Source organism: Gouania willdenowi, chromosome 1 (genome assembly GCF_900634775.1).
Source record: "Gouania willdenowi chromosome 1, fGouWil2.1, whole genome shotgun sequence".
Classification (NCBI taxonomy): domain Eukaryota; kingdom Metazoa; phylum Chordata; class Actinopteri; order Blenniiformes; family Gobiesocidae; genus Gouania; species Gouania willdenowi.
In genome coordinates, this window is record NC_041044.1 from 7,368,260 (window position 1) to 7,385,423 (window position 17,164).

The 17,164-nt window shown below is 41.2% G+C and overlaps 2 non-coding genes across 2 annotated transcripts; both read right to left on the minus strand.

The window, feature by feature from the left end:
- Positions 1-12,985: 12,985 nt before the first annotated feature.
- trnaf-gaa (transfer RNA phenylalanine (anticodon GAA)) lies at positions 12,986-13,058 on the minus strand. The gene has a single exon. It is a non-coding gene; the product is annotated as a tRNA-Phe (tRNA).
- Positions 13,059-15,198: 2,140 nt separating this feature from the next.
- Positions 15,199-15,271, minus strand: trnaf-gaa (transfer RNA phenylalanine (anticodon GAA)). Its single transcript has one exon. It is a non-coding gene; the product is annotated as a tRNA-Phe (tRNA).
- Between the last annotated feature and the right edge of the window lie 1,893 nt (positions 15,272-17,164).

Sequence of the window (17,164 nt, forward strand, 5' to 3'; positions counted from 1 at the left end):
ACCATTTATGGACAAAGGCAGGACGGTCACCACGGACAATTTCTTTACATCACTGACACTTGCACGACGACTGCTCAGCCGTAAAACCACCATCCTCGGGACAGTCAACAAGATTCGCCGGGAAATTCCTCAGTCAACTAGAAAGATGGACCGCAAGGAATTCACCACTCAGGTATGTTGTTGGTCTTTTTATTCCATCAACACCTCTGAGTGTGTCATTGTGTTTAAAACCGCTATAATAACAACAATTTCTTCTTTTTTAGGTGTTTTCCACCACTGGTGCCACGCTGACGGTGTATGCGCCCAAACGAAAAAAGACCGTCTACATTCTCAGCAGCATGCACAGCGTGGTTGAGACTGAGGAAACCATCAAAAGGAAGCCAAACACCATCACCCAATACAACACCACAAAGTGCGGAGTGGATGTGATGGACCAGATGGTGCGGGAGTACAGTGTGCGCACAGGAACACGGCGATGGCCAGTCTCCGTGTTCTACAACATGATCGACATGGCGGCACTCAATGCACATCTGCTTTATCAAGCATGCACCGGGGTGCAGGAGAGACGGGTGGACTTCCTGGTTCAGCTAGCAAGAGCGTTGGCTAACTCTCATGTGAGTGAAAAGAAGGCACTCAAAGAGCAACTGCGCCAACAACAACCGCCTACACCTGGCCCTGGGAAAAGGGCTAAGTGTCAGATCAACCATTGCTGCAAGAGCAATCGCGCAACTGTGCGATGTGTTCATTGCCACAAATACACATGTGGCAAATGTAGGAGAGAGATACCGTGGCAGTGCCAAGTATGTCACGAGTCTCAATAAGAGGATGAAGGAGATTCTTCTAAATATGTGCACAGTTGCTTTGTTATTATCATTATTTTTATTTTTTTTTTTTTTTTTTTACACAAATAAAAACCATTGAAAACAAATCACAGTTGTTCTTTTTCACATTTCTCACACCACACTGTCATTAAAAATAAATCATTTTTGTGTTCTCTTTGGGTCAAATGACACCTCTCTGGGTTTTATAGGTAAAAAGTTCATTTGACACCTCTGTGGGACTTCTAGTGTTAAAACCATATGATAAATATCATTGGAAAATCACTTATCTGATCATTTTGGATGTGTCTCCGTTTTCCTCTCTCTTGTGTCCGCCTGCCTTTGTGCCCTCCAACCTCCTCCTCCTCCTCCTCCTCCGCCTTAAAAGGTCAAAGCCAGGGTCAACTGTACGCTCCCTTTGGAAATTTGAAGATCTGTCCCCACTTTCACAGTTGGATTGGAAGTCTCTGTAGTCTCTGGAATAGATATTATGTTAGAACATCCACAATATGTCATATTGTCACGTGTCTATTTCAATCTATTTCCCCTTTGCTTCCCAGTTACAGTTATGGACAATACTTCCCTTTAATTCTCATCCTTCATCATAAGAGCAGTGACCAGGCATGGCGGCGAAGGGGTAGGATCGGAGTCGAGAAGGCGGTGGCATTGTCTGTTAGGAAACACTCAGAAACAGAAAGAGAGGAAAACATTAAGACTTAAATGAATAATTTAAAATATCTCTTTTCTTTAGTTGGATCTGATTCGTCTCCTTTGAGTATACAGCCAGCGACCTGTATTTTGGGAAAAAGCTACACAATAACAACAACTAAGACGAAGACATAGACAAGTGCACACAACAACGAGTATACACGTATAACAACAAAAACATGGACACTGAACATGAACAGTAAGGTCAGTCAAGGTCAAAGCCAGTCATTCCACTGAAAGTGGTATCATATATAAAAAACGTCGTTTGGTGTTTTTAAACACCCAGAAAAAACATTTAAAACCTGGTAAACTTTTTAGAAGGCCCAAGGCCTAAAACCATAATTTTTTAACAAGCAGCAGTGTTTTCTGAACACCCCACTACATAATTGGCAAAAACAGGGAGAAGATCTAGTGCATCAGAACCCAGGAGGAAAGGAAGGTGAAACAGAGGAACATGTGTAGTCAAACAGCCATTCATCGGTCAATCACTCAATGACACGTCCACGGCACATTCGCACTCACAACACGGTTCTCTCAGGCATACGTAACGTGTCATCATTCAGTCATTCATGCACCGCACACGTTCATGCCTCAATTTTCACGTCCATGCATTCACAAGGTTTTGCTGCAGTGTCTAAGTAGAATATAGGTCTCATCTAACCCACCAGCGGCGATAGCCAGTCCACCTCGTCTCTCGGGGTCAATGAGCTCTTATTGCCCCCCCATGCTTGGCAACCTTTTAGTGTTAATTAACTGCTTTTTTACTGGTATCATCTGATTACTAAGAGGTACGCTCCTTTTTACTTCCGCCTTTGCGGAGTCTACACTTAGATTATTGCCCGCGGTACTGACAGTCTGCTCATCTGCTGATCAGGCAGGAATCGCATGGCCATGCCTAACAACAAACTCAACCCCGGTACCGAACCTGGGGGAAACTCTCAACAGCTGCAAATTCCAGAAACTTAAAACAAATATCTGAATTAGCCGGAGACCCTCTCAACCTGGCCTTATGAAAATATAAAACTGGGAGAATTTCCAGGGGAACCTTCCCACTTCTGACTTTAAGAAAAATATAAAGTTGGGAGGAGTATGGGGGAAGGGTAACCTCTCGACCTGTGTCTTTATGCAAATATAAAGTAGGGAGAATTTCCAGGGGAACCTTCCAACTTCTGACTTTATGAAAAATATAAAGTTGGGAGGAGTATGGGGGAAGGGTAACCTCTCGACCTGTGTCTTTATGCAAATATAAAGCTAGGGAGAATTTCAAACTCGACCACTCGTTACTCCGGAGATTAAAAAAAAACCCTCCGAATTAGCAGGAGAATTATAAACAACACCAACGCAGACTGTCAGGACTTTTTTTGGGCACCTCTAAGATTGAACGGAGCACGCAACCTCTAATAACCCTCACTCTAAGGGAACGTAGAAATTTGTTCAGAACGGTCTTCGGTTACCAAGCATGTATCAAATCAGGTGGACCACTATCCCCCGAAGAGTGCTTTCCCTAGCAAGGTTTATCCTTTTTCTGCACATTAAACCAGGACTTCTTGTTTGAAAAGTAATTGCCTATGTACTCATAGCAACTAATGGGACATTTTTTTCTCAGGAAAAATTTGGTATCCCCCCCCTGCTGTCGAGTGGCTTTGGGCCGGCCAGACAGTCCGACGCGGTAAGGGGGAGGCACGCAAAATGAAAACAATGAATGTTGAACTAGGCTGTCTGTCGCAAGCAGCTTCAAAAAGGGTAAGGTACAGATTGTTTACGAGGGTATCGGTCAAAAAATGTCAAAATGTAAACTTGGTTGAGGCTGCAGTCCTCAATCTCTGTCTCAATTTTCCTGAAATTGAGTAAAAACAAAAGAGAAAAAGAAGAATCGTTCAGAAATAACAAAGGAGAAAAACGTGTGAGCTCAAAAAAAATCATGGCCAATAAAATAATAAAAAATTAAAACTTCAGCTCCAAAAGCTGAGGCAACAGAGGGCTCTTTCTTCAGCAGATGTAACCATATCTTGCATTGTGGGGGGCTCCCCTCAACAAGAGAATAAATGAAAGAAAAGCAAACAAAAACAACCTTATCAGTAACACTATTTTCTTCCCCTTTGTTTGTTCTTTTCTCATAAAGGCAACAGCAGTGTAAATAAATGAGCAACATAATGAATAAAAGCAAAGATAAATGATGGGCACACTTGATCTCATGTGGCAAACAGAAGGGTTCTGTGTGAAGTTCTGGTGGTCCTGTGTTTCTCATAGTTATGAATGTGGGTGTGTGACTGTATGTCTGGTCTGTCTGCGTGTGAGAGAATAAATGAAAACAAAATAATCTAGTGCACAGTCAGAAGATAGAGGGGTTAGTATTGTGCGAAGGAGAAGCTTGTTGGCTATTTGCTAGTTGTCCCCCTCCATGCCAAAGTTCAAGGCTAAAGTGATTTAGCACTACCACCAAAGGTTGTGGTGGACTTCTTGTGGCTTGGTATCCTTGTGGCTTTTGAAACAGTGTCTTTTTTGGTGAAGATATCCAGCAGACGTGTGACCAGTCTGCAGTTGCTGCCCATCATTTAGGCAGTAGTCGTGGCGTTTAACTCGCAACTCATTGGTGGGGGAGTGTCCACTCCGACGCCCACAGGTTCTCAGTCTTTGATGATGGGGCAGGATGTGTTAATCCCAGCATTGGCATGCGGCCCATTCATAGACGATGAAGAGTTGACTTGGGACTGAGCGAGTTATTTCAGCATTGCTTTGCTGAATGGGAGTTGAGTCCTTGAGTCCTGAAAGGTCACAGACCTTTGATTGTCCATTTCCTTCTGATGCTTGGTCCTTTGAATGATGTTGACATTTCATTAGCATAAGAGTTGAAGGTGATTTCATTCTTTCATTGAAGATGTCGTTTCTTCAGGGGGCAACCACAAAGCCAACAGAAACTAACAATTTAAATAATAAAAAATGATAATGATGGTAACAGTAATATTAAAATAAAATAAAATGAAATACTGTATTCATCTGTGTGTGTGTTTGAGTGTGTGTTGCTCATATTCATTTTAGAGTGAACCCATCAAACATGAAATCAAAATAAAATTTAAAATTAAAATTAAAATAGTGTCTGTGTGTAATGGCACTATTCTGTAGGCAGGGGGAGAAGTGAGAAATCACAATGTTGTGTCGCAAGTGTGTAGTGCACTAAACTGGCCAGTGAGGGGCGCCACCTCTCTCTCTTGTGTGTGTGTGTGTGTCTTCTCCCTCCCTCTCTGTGCGTGGGTGTGGCTGTGCGTGTGCGTGTGCGCCCGTGCGTGTGCTTCCCTCTCTCTTTCCTTTGAGTGTGTGTGTGTCCTCGTTCTGAGAGGAAAAAAAACCCAGAAATACAGCAGCCTGTGCGTGTGTGTTTGGCTCTCTCTCTCTTGTGATTGCGCGTGCCTGTGCGTGTGCGTGCGCGCCCGTGCGCATGCTTCCCTCTCTCTCTCTGTGCGTGGGTGCGTGCCTGCGTGTTTGGCTCTCTCTCTTTCTCTCCCTTTCTCTCTCTCTGTACGTGTGTGTGTGTGTGTGTGTGTGTGTGTGTGTGTGTGTGTGTGTGTGTGTGTGTGTGTGTGTGTGTGTGTGTGTGTGTGTGTGTGTGTGTGTGTGTGTTTCTCACTGCGAGAGAAAAACAAAACAAACAAAAAAAAAAAACCCAAAGCCGGCTCTCTCCAAAATGAGAGCCTTAAAGCCAAACAACTACAAAAAAAAAGAAGTAAAACTCACCGAAAGCATGATCTGAATTCACATCATACCAAGATTGTATATGCGTATGCATATATTATTTGTTTATTGGATTCTTCATCTGTTTGATTCACAGAAACACAATTTAGGTTAGGTTCGGGGTTTTAATCTATTTTGCTTTCGGTACAGAGGTGAACTCAGATCATGTTTTGGAAACTTTGGTTGCCTGTCTATCTGTCTGTGGGTGTCCGAACAAAACCAAAGTAAATAATGACCAGCCGTATTTTATGCCTAAACAAAATATCCGAGCCCGAAGAAAACCAGAGAGAACCTACAGCATTAAAAAGCAACCATTTGAGCCTTTCTCATGGCACAGTTCACTGCATCAAAACACAGAACAGCTGAGGATCAAAATCAAAGCTCAAAGCTGAAAATCAATACAATGCTTGACTGGTTCCAAAAAAAATCAACACAGAGCGAATATATATGTAAATGAAAATTTATATATATATGTTTATAAAGGCAGCTTTACCTTAGTCCGAATTGGTGTTTGAGGTTCAACCAATGGTTCGTGCTCCAGTCTCTGTCCGAGGGCGGACCACCGCGGGCCAGCCCCGGGGCTTCAAGTGTGTCGACCCAGTGCTGGTCCACGGTCGACGCCCCACAGAGCAGAAGATGGATTCAGTTCGTCGACGCCAATTGTTACGGCTGAATTTACGGTTGACCTCATTTGGAGACATGATTTATTGCTCTGGTTGAATGATGGAGTCCAGGAGAAGCATTGATGATTTTATATAAAAAAAGTTTATTCTAAACTAAGAAAAAAAGGTACAAGATGGAACAAAAGAAGTGACCGTCCCGGCCGGAGGTCCGATGATTGAGTGAGACACAGTTCTGATCCAATACGTATATTCCCCTCAGTCCCCCTCCCTCCTCCCCCCAGGAGATTGAGATAGAGGCAGAGGGAGGAGGTGAGGACAGAGGGTGAAAAGGAAAGACAGTTTGTTCTTTTGGGTCTAAACAACCAGTTCTGTTATCTGTCGGTTGTCATAGAGACGGAGGAGTGTGCGTTTGTGTTTGTGTGTGTGAATGAATGTGTATGGCGTGTGTGTGTGACATGTGACTGTGTGAGCATGTGAGTGCGCACACAGAGTGCCTATGCGTCCTTGTGCGTTTATTGTTTTGGGGAGATAAGGTGGTGGCTTTTGACAAGGCAGTTTGACCCAGCAAAGTTGAAGACATGAAAATCACACAATGGAAAGTTACCCAAGGCTTAACGATTAAAATATATGAACTAATAATTTCGCCCCCTACACTTGGTTGGCTGCAATTAGAAGAAAGGACCTTACTTTCGATCGCACACCCCCTTGGATGAGAGTGTGTTCTCTGCATTTTCACTCTGGAACGTTCTCTTAAAATGCCTTTATGTAGTTGTGTCTTAAAGCTAGGAAGTGTAGGTTACCTTATGTGATTGTGGACGCTGTAGTGCCTTTGTCTCAGACACACTAAAACACATATGTGAAGAAACTTACTTTTGCCAGTACAACGCTGTTTTTTTTTTTTTTTTTTTTTTATTCAGTTTATTTCCGACATGGTTGCATTCATTTTTTTTTTTTTTTTTTTCATTTTTTTTTTTTTTTTTTTTTTTGTACATGCCGAAAAAGGAGACGAGAGAAGCAGTTTGCTTATCTGGGTCCCGTCCCCTGTTTTACCATCGCAAATTTACATGGGTTTACATGTCTCTCTGGTCAAACATTCTTGAGTTGTTCTGAACAGTCCTTTTTTGTGTATTCTCATCTGTAGTCAGTGTTGTCTTTTTTTTTTTCCTCCTCCTCTCTATCGTTGTTCATGTTGGCCTTGTTCCCTGCCAGACGTTGTTAGCATTTCTCCAGTGCAAGAATAGTTCCTCTTTCGAAGGTGTTTGGAAGTTTTTTTCCCTTTTCATCCATAGTGTCACCACTCGGGAATGTCTCTTTTGGACACACAAGTTTGCAGCTTGTTTTGTCTCTACATCAAGGTTAATCCAGCTGTTGTTAGTTATATTGGCAGTGTTGTATTTTCCACTGTTAGATTTAATTTGTATAAACACATTATTATATCTTAGTTCATAAGCAAGGTATTCATTTCATTGTACAGGAAAACGTGTTTCTAACTGCACATATGACAATGAACACTTTGAATTTAAATTTAATGTAATCCTTAATCACCCCACCACCTAGCAATTGAAATGAATAAATGACAGACCTTTTTTACTCTTGGTTTCTTTAATTCAGTCTCCGTAAAATAATCACAGTCTGAGTTTTGTTTCCAGTGTTTATATAGATCTGGGTCCATATCCATGATTACCATCAGTAATGTTGTTGTTTAGGTGGATCCTTCGTATTTTCCCGTCTTCCATCGTTTTGATGAGGATTGGTTTTCCGTTCTGTTCTCCCAGTGGTGTGATGTAAATTCTGCAGTTCCTTGTCCACGTCTTTAAAAATCTTTCCTCCTTTTTTTATTTGGCGTGCCTTCCATGCGATGCTTGCATTTTTTTTTGTCAGTCTTTCATTAATAAAAACCTTCGTTTCCTTCAGCTTTCTTCCTTGCTTCAGTAGTTCTCCTTTGAATTTCATATTCGTGAAGGTTATTTTTACAGCTCTGTTATCATTTTTCTTTGGCAGGAGATGGCAGGAGTTGATGTTGTCAGGGTTCAGGATAATGTCCTTTGACTCCAGGTAGTCAATGACCTGTTGTTCAATCGATTTTGTTTCTTCGTCACTCGCGTAACTCCTGGGTTTTATCTTTAGGCCTGTGATGATGACATCTTTCTCTCTTTCCTTTTGTTCCAGCTGTTCAACCCTGGCGTTCAACAATTTTATCTCTTCAGCATTTCTTTCATTCTTTTCTTTCGGTACCTTTGCTTCGCTTTGTAGGTTTTCCAGTGAGTTTTCCAGCGTCTTTTCCAACGACTTTATCTCGGCAGATAGGTTTTGTAGACCCTCGCGTATCATCTCCTTGACCTCTTCCAAACCCGAATTGGGTTCTGAAGGGCCTCCCTGCGGTTTTTTCACCATTTTCCTTCAGTCTTGGGCCCAATTTTTCAGGCTGTTCAGCTGTAGCCAGCTGTAGCCAAGGTCGTGTTATCGGAGCAAATAAAAACACGTCTGCTCTCTCCAAAGACCAGAGACTTATGTTTTCACCAGCTGGAGGCTTGTAGATGACCAAGTCCTGGACCCAGCCGCAGCAGAAAGTCGCGTAACTTTCCAGAGACTTCTGGCTTTAGAACTCCTGCATTGTGTAGTAACTTACACCAAAAACTAGGTAATTTACGATGTCCATGTATGTGCACGGAGGTAAAAGGTCCAGGTCTCTGTGCCATTCCGCTGCAGGTAGCTCGTACGGGTCGATGTTGCAAATGTCCACTAGCTTCTCCAAATACCTCTTTTTTGCGCTTGGTATCAGTTTGTCCCTGTAAGGTACCTTTTCTTTCGCCTTCTCTTTTTGCATTGCTTTTCTTCTTTTTCCTTGTCGTATTCCTCTACGTAAATGCGCAAAAAGTAAAGCTCTGGCAAATGCGTGAAATTCTGGGGGCGTCTACCACCATCATGGCTGACGGGCTCAGACCCCCCCCCAAAACAACCCAACTCACCACGTGACTCCTCACTCTCAATAGTTTGGAGCTTTACGATTTGTTTTGCGCAGTTTTGTTACTTTTCTGATTGGCGCTACAATGTCTATGGAGTTTGGTTGTCAGCGTCTCAAACATTTCACGGGAACACACACACACAAAGTATTTATTTATTTATAATAAAAATAAAAATAGAGACACACACACAGTATTATACTATCTCTATCTATTTGTGCTACTATCGTATTATTAGGGTCCGATGTCCCAGAATGGGACAGAGGAACCTATTGTTTTCGCTTTTATTTCCTATTATTATTATTATACCCCGCCTACCTTTGATCGCTAATTCGACCCCCTAAAAATGCCCGAAAACTCACCGAAATTTGCACGCACCTCAGGCCTGGCGAAAAATTTTATAATTCGGTGTTTCGCCGCCAAAACAAACGATGGAACCACACGACCGCCAGGTCTGACCGATTTGCACGAAAATCGCCAAACGTAGTCTTCGCCCCAGAATGAGCAAAAAGTTACATTGTGACCCCGCCCAAAACCAAACAGGAAGTCAGCCATCTTGGGTCAAAGGTCAAAAATGGCGTTTCGCCCTCGAAACGCATTTGCGCGAACTAGTCTGAGGGGATTTATCCGATTCGCTAAAAACACCACATAGGACCCATTGAAGATGAAAAGCTATCGAAAGAATTTTCGTATCTGTCACGGTTTGGTTGTGGCGCCGCCACAAAAATGCAATGCTAATTTTCGTTATTACGCAAAAAATTCCAAATCTCCATAACTCTGACACACAAACTTCGATCAGCTTCAAATTTCACTGCTTTGAAACATTTCCAATCATGCCTTGTGTTTTCAACCGGTGTCATTTAAGGTCATGTACACGGTTAGCATTTACAGGACGCTGTTCTAGGAAAAAGCTTATAACTCCAGAATGCAAAGTTCAAACTGCTTCATATTTGATACACATGATGACCGTACAGCCATAAACAAAACTCGAGAACCAATTTACCCATAATGCCTTGCGTTCTCAGAGGGCGCCGCTTCTGTGGTCGTCCTACACGAGCAGCTGTAGACGATATGTCGTGTTGACTTCAAAACACTGTAGGATGAACCTACACAGAGGGTAGCAAATTGCTATGGAAGAAAAAACAGGCTGTGATCAGATGAGGGGCCTATAATGACACGGGAGAATCCTTCGCCATCAGCACGCTATAATAGGAAAATGCTTATAACGCTTCCATGCAAAGTTCAAACTGCTTCATATTTGATACACACGATGATTGTCCATCCATAAACAACGCTCGATGACCAAATTACCCATCATGGCCAGTGGGAGGGGCCTATAATGACACACAAAAATCCCTCGCCATAACTACGCCGTTATACGAAAACGCTTATAACTCTAGATTGCAAAGTTCAAACTGCTTCATATTTGATACACACGATCACTGTCCAGAGCTAAACAACAAACGATAACCAATTTACCCACAATGCCTTGCGTTCTCAGAGGGCGCCGCTTCTGTGGTCGTCCTACACGAGCAGCTGTAGCGGAGAGACGATATGTCGCGTTGACTTCAAAACACTGTAGGAAGAACCTACACAGAGGGGAGCACATTCCTATTGAAGAAACAACAGACTGTGGTCAGTGGGAGGGGCCTACAATGTCACTGAAAAATCCTTCGCCATCAGCACGCCGTAATAGAAAAATGCTTATACCGCTCCAATGCAAAGTTCAAACTGCTTCATATTTGATACACACGATGATTGTCCATCCATAAACAACGCTCGATGACCAAATTACCCATCATGGCCAGTGGGAGGGGCCTATAATGACACACAAAAATCCCTCGCCATAACTACGCCGTTATACGAAAACGCTTATAACTCTAGATTGCAAAGTTCAAACTGCTTCATATTTGATACACACGATCACTGTCCAGAGCTAAACAACAAACGATAACCAATTTACCCACAATGCCTTGCGTTCTCAGAGGGCGCCGCTTCTGTGGTCGTCCTACACGAGCAGCTGTAGCGGAGAGACGATATGTTGCGTTGACTTCAAAACACTGTAGGAAGAACCTACACAGAGGGGAGCACATTCCTATTGAAGAAACAACAGACTGTGGTCAGTGGGAGGGGCCTACAATGTCACTGAAAAATCCTTCGCCATCAGCACGCCGTAATAGAAAAATGCTTATACCGCTCCAATGCAAAGTTCAAACTGCTTCATATTTGATACACACGATGATTGTCCATCCATAAACAACGCTCGATGACCAAATTACCCATCATGGCCAGTGGGAGGGGCCTATAATCACACAGGAAAATCCTTCGCCATAACTACGCCGTTATACAAAAACGCTTGCAACTCCAGAATGCAAAGTTCAAAGTGCTTCATATTTGATACACATGATGACCGTACAGCCCTAAACAACAAACAATAACCAAAAACACCCACAATGCCTTTCGCTCTCAGAGGCCGCCGCTTCTTGGGCCGTCCTACGCCAGCAGCTCTAGCGGCAAGACGACATGTCGTGTTGACTTTAAAACACTGTAGGATGAATCTTATTAGATGAAAGCACATTGCTATGGCAAATAGAGCAGGCTGTGAAAAGTGGGAGGGGCCTATCGTGACACAGGAAAATCCTTCGCCATAACTACGCCGTTATACGAAAACGCTTACAACTCCAGAATGCAATGCAAAGTTCAAACTGCTTCATATTTGATACACACGATGATTGTCCATCCATAAACAATGCTCGATGACCAAATTACCCATCATGGCCAATGGGAGGGGCCTATAATCACACAGGAAAATCCTTCGCCATAACTACGCTGTTATACGAAAACGCTTGCAACTCCAGAATGCAAAGTTCAAAGTGCTTCATATTTGATACACATGATGACCGTACAGCCCCAAACAACAAATGATAACCAAAAACACCCACAATGCCTTGCGCTCTCAGAGGCCGCCGCTTCTTGGGCCGTCCTACGCCAGCAGCTCTAGCGGCAAGACGACATGTCGTGTTGACTTCAAAACACTGTAGGATGAATCTTATTAGATGGAAGCACATTGCTATGGCAAATAGAGCAGGCTGTGAAAGGTGGAAGGGGCCTATCATGACACAGGAAAATACTTCGCCATAACTACGCCATTATACGAAAACGCTTACAACTCCAGGCCAATTCCCAAATCCCCAACAGTGGTATACGTGACCGTGGGTTACCGCCCCCGGCCGCTTCATTGGACCCTATGACGCCGCTCGTGGCTTTAATTATTATTGCTATTACTTAATTATTTGATGTTGTTATTGTTTTTATTGTATTATAGTTACTGGATTTTCATTATATTATTTTGTTATTGTTATTGTATGAAAGTTATTGCTATTCTTTTAAATACCATTATATTCTTTTTCATGATTAATATTTTTTATTATAGTTACTAGTGTTCTCATTGTATTATTAGCATTGCTATATTATCATTACAATACCTTATAATTATTTAAAATTGTTTATTATTAATATTGTTTTTAGTGCATTATTATATTATTTTGTTATTGCAATTATTACCGTTAATATCATTACAACATTACTTTTATTACTATTACTACTTTAACTAATAATATTATATCCCTATCAACATTATTTATTATATTTTACTTTTCCCAAAATGCTATCTCAACACACTGGCTAGATAGCTTAAGTCGTACCTTAGCTTGCATCAGTGACCTTGAGCTTGGTGACCGGTGGTAGCTAACATATTTTACTATTGCTGAGTCATCAACAGAATTCCATAACAATATACCCAAACAAATTCATACATCTGCCACAGCCCAGGATCTAACCAGGGAGCCTTTGATCTTTAGTCTAAAGCTCTCCCAACAGAGCTATTCCAGCACAAAAATCTAAAAAAAAAAATCCAAAAAAAAATAAATAATTAATGTTGTAATAACTATAAGATGGCACACCACAAATAGATTATTCACCGTGTCATGAGTAATTTTTAAGAACTCAGACGAAACGCAACTCAACTCACTGGCTGGATTGCTTTAGTGGTTCCTTGGCTAGCATCAGTGACCGGTGGTAGCTAATGCATTTTACTTTTGCTGAGTCATCAGCACAACTCTTTTGCAGAAAACAACGGCATATCTGCCGCAACACGGGATCGAACCAGGGGCCTTTAGATCTTCAGTCTAACGCTCTCCCAACTGAGCTATTCCGGCACAAAATGCTGGTAGAAATGTTTGAAAAAAAAGTTTTATTAAACTATGAAAAGGGACACATCAGAGAGTTGAGTCACCGTGTCATAAATAATTTTTGAAAACTCAGACAAAATGCTATCTCAACACACTGGCTAGATAGCTTGAGTGGTACCTTAGCTTGCATCAGTGACCTTGAGCTTGTTGACCGGTGGTGGCTAGTTTATTTTACTTTTTTCTGAGTCATCAAAAGAATTCCATAACAATATACCCAAACAATTTCATTCATCTGCCGTAGCCCAGGATCTAACCAGGGAGCCTTTGATCTTTAGTCTAAAGCTCTCCCAACAGAGCTATTCCAGCAAAAAAATCTAAAAAAAATGCAAAAAAAAAAATTTAAAAAAAAATGTTGTAATAACTATAAGATGGCACAACACAAATTGATTATTCACTGTGTCATGAGTAATTTTTAAGAACTCAGACGAAATGCAACTCAACTCACTGGCTGGATTGCTTCAGTGAGCTTGGTTACTAAAGCTTGCTAATGCATTTTACTTTTGCCAAAATGCTATCTCAACACACTGGCTAGATAACTTAAGTGGTACCTTTGCTTGCATCAGTGACCTAGCGCTTGGTGACCGGTGGTGGCTAATGTATTTTACTATTGCTGAGTCATCAACAGAATTCCATAACAATATACCCAAACAAATTCATACATCTGCCGCAGCCCAGGATCTAACCAGGGAGCCTTTGATCTTTAGTCTAAAGCTCTCCCAACTGAGCTATTCCGGCACAAAAGGGCAGTAAAAATGTTTGAAAAAAAATGTTTTATCAAACTATGTAAAGGGACACATCAGAGAGTTGAGTCACCGTGTCATAAATAATTTTTGAAAACTCAGACAAAATGCTATCTCAACACACTGGCTAGATAACTTGAGTGGTACCTTAGCTTGCATCAGTGATCTTGAGCTTGTTGACCGGTGGTGGCTAGTTTATTTTACTTTTTTCTGAGTCATCAAAAGAATTACATAACAATATACCCAAACAATTTCATTCATCTGCCGTAGCCCAGGATCTAACCAGGGAACCTTTGATCTTTAGTCTAAAGCTCTCCCAACAGAGCTATTCCAGCACAAAAATCTAAAAAAAAATGCAAAAAAAAAAATTTAAAAAAAAATGTTGTAATAACTATAAGATGGCACAACACAAATTGATTATTCACTGTGTCATGAGTAATTTTTAAGAACTCAGACGAAATGCAACTCAACTCACTGGCTGGATTGCTTCAGTGAGCTTGGTTACTAAAGCTTGCTAATGCATTTTACTTTTGCCAAAATGCTATCTCAACACACTGGCTAGATAACTTAAGTGGTACCTTTGCTTGCATCAGTGACCTAGCGCTTGGTGACCGGTGGTGGCTAATGTATTTTACTATTGCTGAGTCATCAACAGAATTCCATAACAATATACCCAAACAAATTCATACATCTGCCGCAGCCCAGGATCTAACCAGGGAGCCTTTGATCTTTAGTCTAAAGCTCTCCCAACTGAGCTATTCCGGCACAAAAGGGCAGTAAAAATGTTTGAAAAAAAATGTTTTATCAAACTATGTAAAGGGACACATCAGAGAGTTGAGTCACCGTGTCATAAATAATTTTTGAAAACTCAGACAAAATGCTATCTCAACACACTGGCTAGATAGCTTAAGTCGTACCTTAGCTTGCATCAGTGACCTTGAGCTTGGTAACCGGTGGTAGCTAACATATTTTACTTTTGCTGAGTCACCAGAAGAATTCCATAACAATATACCCAAACAAATTCATACATCTGCCGTAGCCCAGGATCTAACCAGGGAGCCTTTGATCTTTAGTCTAAAGCTCTCCCAACAGAGCTATTCCAGCACAAAAATCTAAAAAAAAAAATCCAAAAATAAATAAATAAATAATGTTGTAATAACTATAAGATGGCACACCACAAATAGATTATTCACCGTGTCATGAGTAATTTTTAAGAACTCAGACGAAACGCAACTCACTGGCTAGATTGCTTCAGTGGTTCCTTGGCTAGTATCAGTGACCTTGAGCTTGTTGACCGGTGGTAGCTAATGCATTTTACTTTTGCTGAGTCATCAGCACAACTCTTTTGCAGAAAACAATGGCATATCTGCCGCAACCCGGGATCGAACCAGGGACCTTTAGATCTTCAGTCTAACGCTCTCCCAACTGAGCTATTCCGGCACAAAATGCTGGTAGAAATGTTTGAAAAAAAAGTTTTATTAAACTATGAAAAGGGACACATCAGAGAGTTGAGTCACCGTGTCATAAATAATTTTTGAAAACTCAGACAAAATGCTATCTCAACACACTGGCTAGATAGCTTGAGTGGTACTTTAGCTTGCATCAGTGACCTTGAGCTTGTTGACCGGTGGTGGCTAGTTTATTTTACTTTTTTCTGAGTCATCAAAAGAATTCCATAACAATATACCCAAACAATTTCATTCATCTGCCGTAGCCCAGGATCTAACCAGGGAGCCTTTGATCTTTAGTCTAAAGCTCTCCCAACAGAGCTATTCCAGCACAAAAATCTAAAAAAAATGCAAAAAAAAAAATTTTTAAAAAAATGTTGTAATAACTATAAGATGGCACAACACAAATTGATTATTCACTGTGTCATGAGTAATTTTTAAGAACTCAGACGAAATGCAACTCAACTCACTGGCTGGATTGCTTCAGTGAGCTTGGTTACTAAAGCTTGCTAATGCATTTTACTTTTGCCAAAATGCTATCTCAACACACTGGCTAGATAACTTAAGTGGTACCTTTGCTTGCATCAGTGACCTAGCGCTTGGTGACCGGTGGTGGCTAATGTATTTTACTATTGCTGAGTCATCAACAGAATTCCATAACAATATACCCAAACAAATTCATACATCTGCCGCAGCCCAGGATCTAACCAGGGAGCCTTTGATCTTTAGTCTAAAGCTCTCCCAACTGAGCTATTCCGGCACAAAAGGGCAGTAAAAATGTTTGAAAAAAAATGTTTTATCAAACTATGTAAAGGGACACATCAGAGAGTTGAGTCACCGTGTCATAAATAATTTTTGAAAACTCAGACAAAATGCTATCTCAACACACTGGCTAGATAGCTTAAGTCGTACCTTAGCTTGCATCAGTGACCTTGAGCTTGGTAACCGGTGGTAGCTAACATATTTTACTTTTGCTGAGTCACCAGAAGAATTCCATAACAATATACCCAAACAAATTCATACATCTGCCGTAGCCCAGGATCTAACCAGGGAGCCTTTGATCTTTAGTCTAAAGCTCTCCCAACAGAGCTATTCCAGCACAAAAATCTAAAAAAAAAAATCCAAAAATAATAAATATATAATGTTGTAATAACTATAAGATGGCACACCACAAATAGATTATTCACCGTGTCATGAGTAATTTTTAAGAACTCAGACGAAACGCAACTCACTGGCTAGATTGCTTCAGTGGTTCCTTGGCTAGCATCAGTGACCTTGAGCTTGTTGACCGGTGGTAGCTAATGCATTTTACTTTTGCTGAGTCATCAGCACAACTCTTTTGCAGAAAACAATGGCACATCTGCCGCAGCCCAGGATCTAACCAGGGAGCCTTTAGATCTTTAGTCTAAAGCTCTCCCAACTGAGCTATTCCGGCACAAAAGGGCAGTAAAAATGTTTGAAAAAAAATGTTTTATCAAACTATGTAAAGGGACACATCAGAGAGTTGAGTCACCGTGTCATAAATAATTTTTGAAAACTCAGACAAAATGCTATCTCAACACACTGGCTAGATAACTTGAGTGGTACCTTAGCTTGCATCAGTGACCTTGAGCTTGTTGACCGGTGGTGGCTAGTTTATTTTACTTTTTTCTGAGTCATCAAAAGAATTCCATAACAATATACCCAAACAATTTCATTCATCTGCCGTAGCCCAGGATCTAACCAGGGAGCCTTTGATCTTTAGTCTAAAGCTCTCCCAACAGAGCTATTCCAGCACAAAAATCTAAAAAAAATGCAAAAAAAAAATTTTAAAAAAAATGTTGTAATAACTATAAGATGGCACAACACAAATTGATTATTCACTGTGTCATGAGTAATTTTTAAG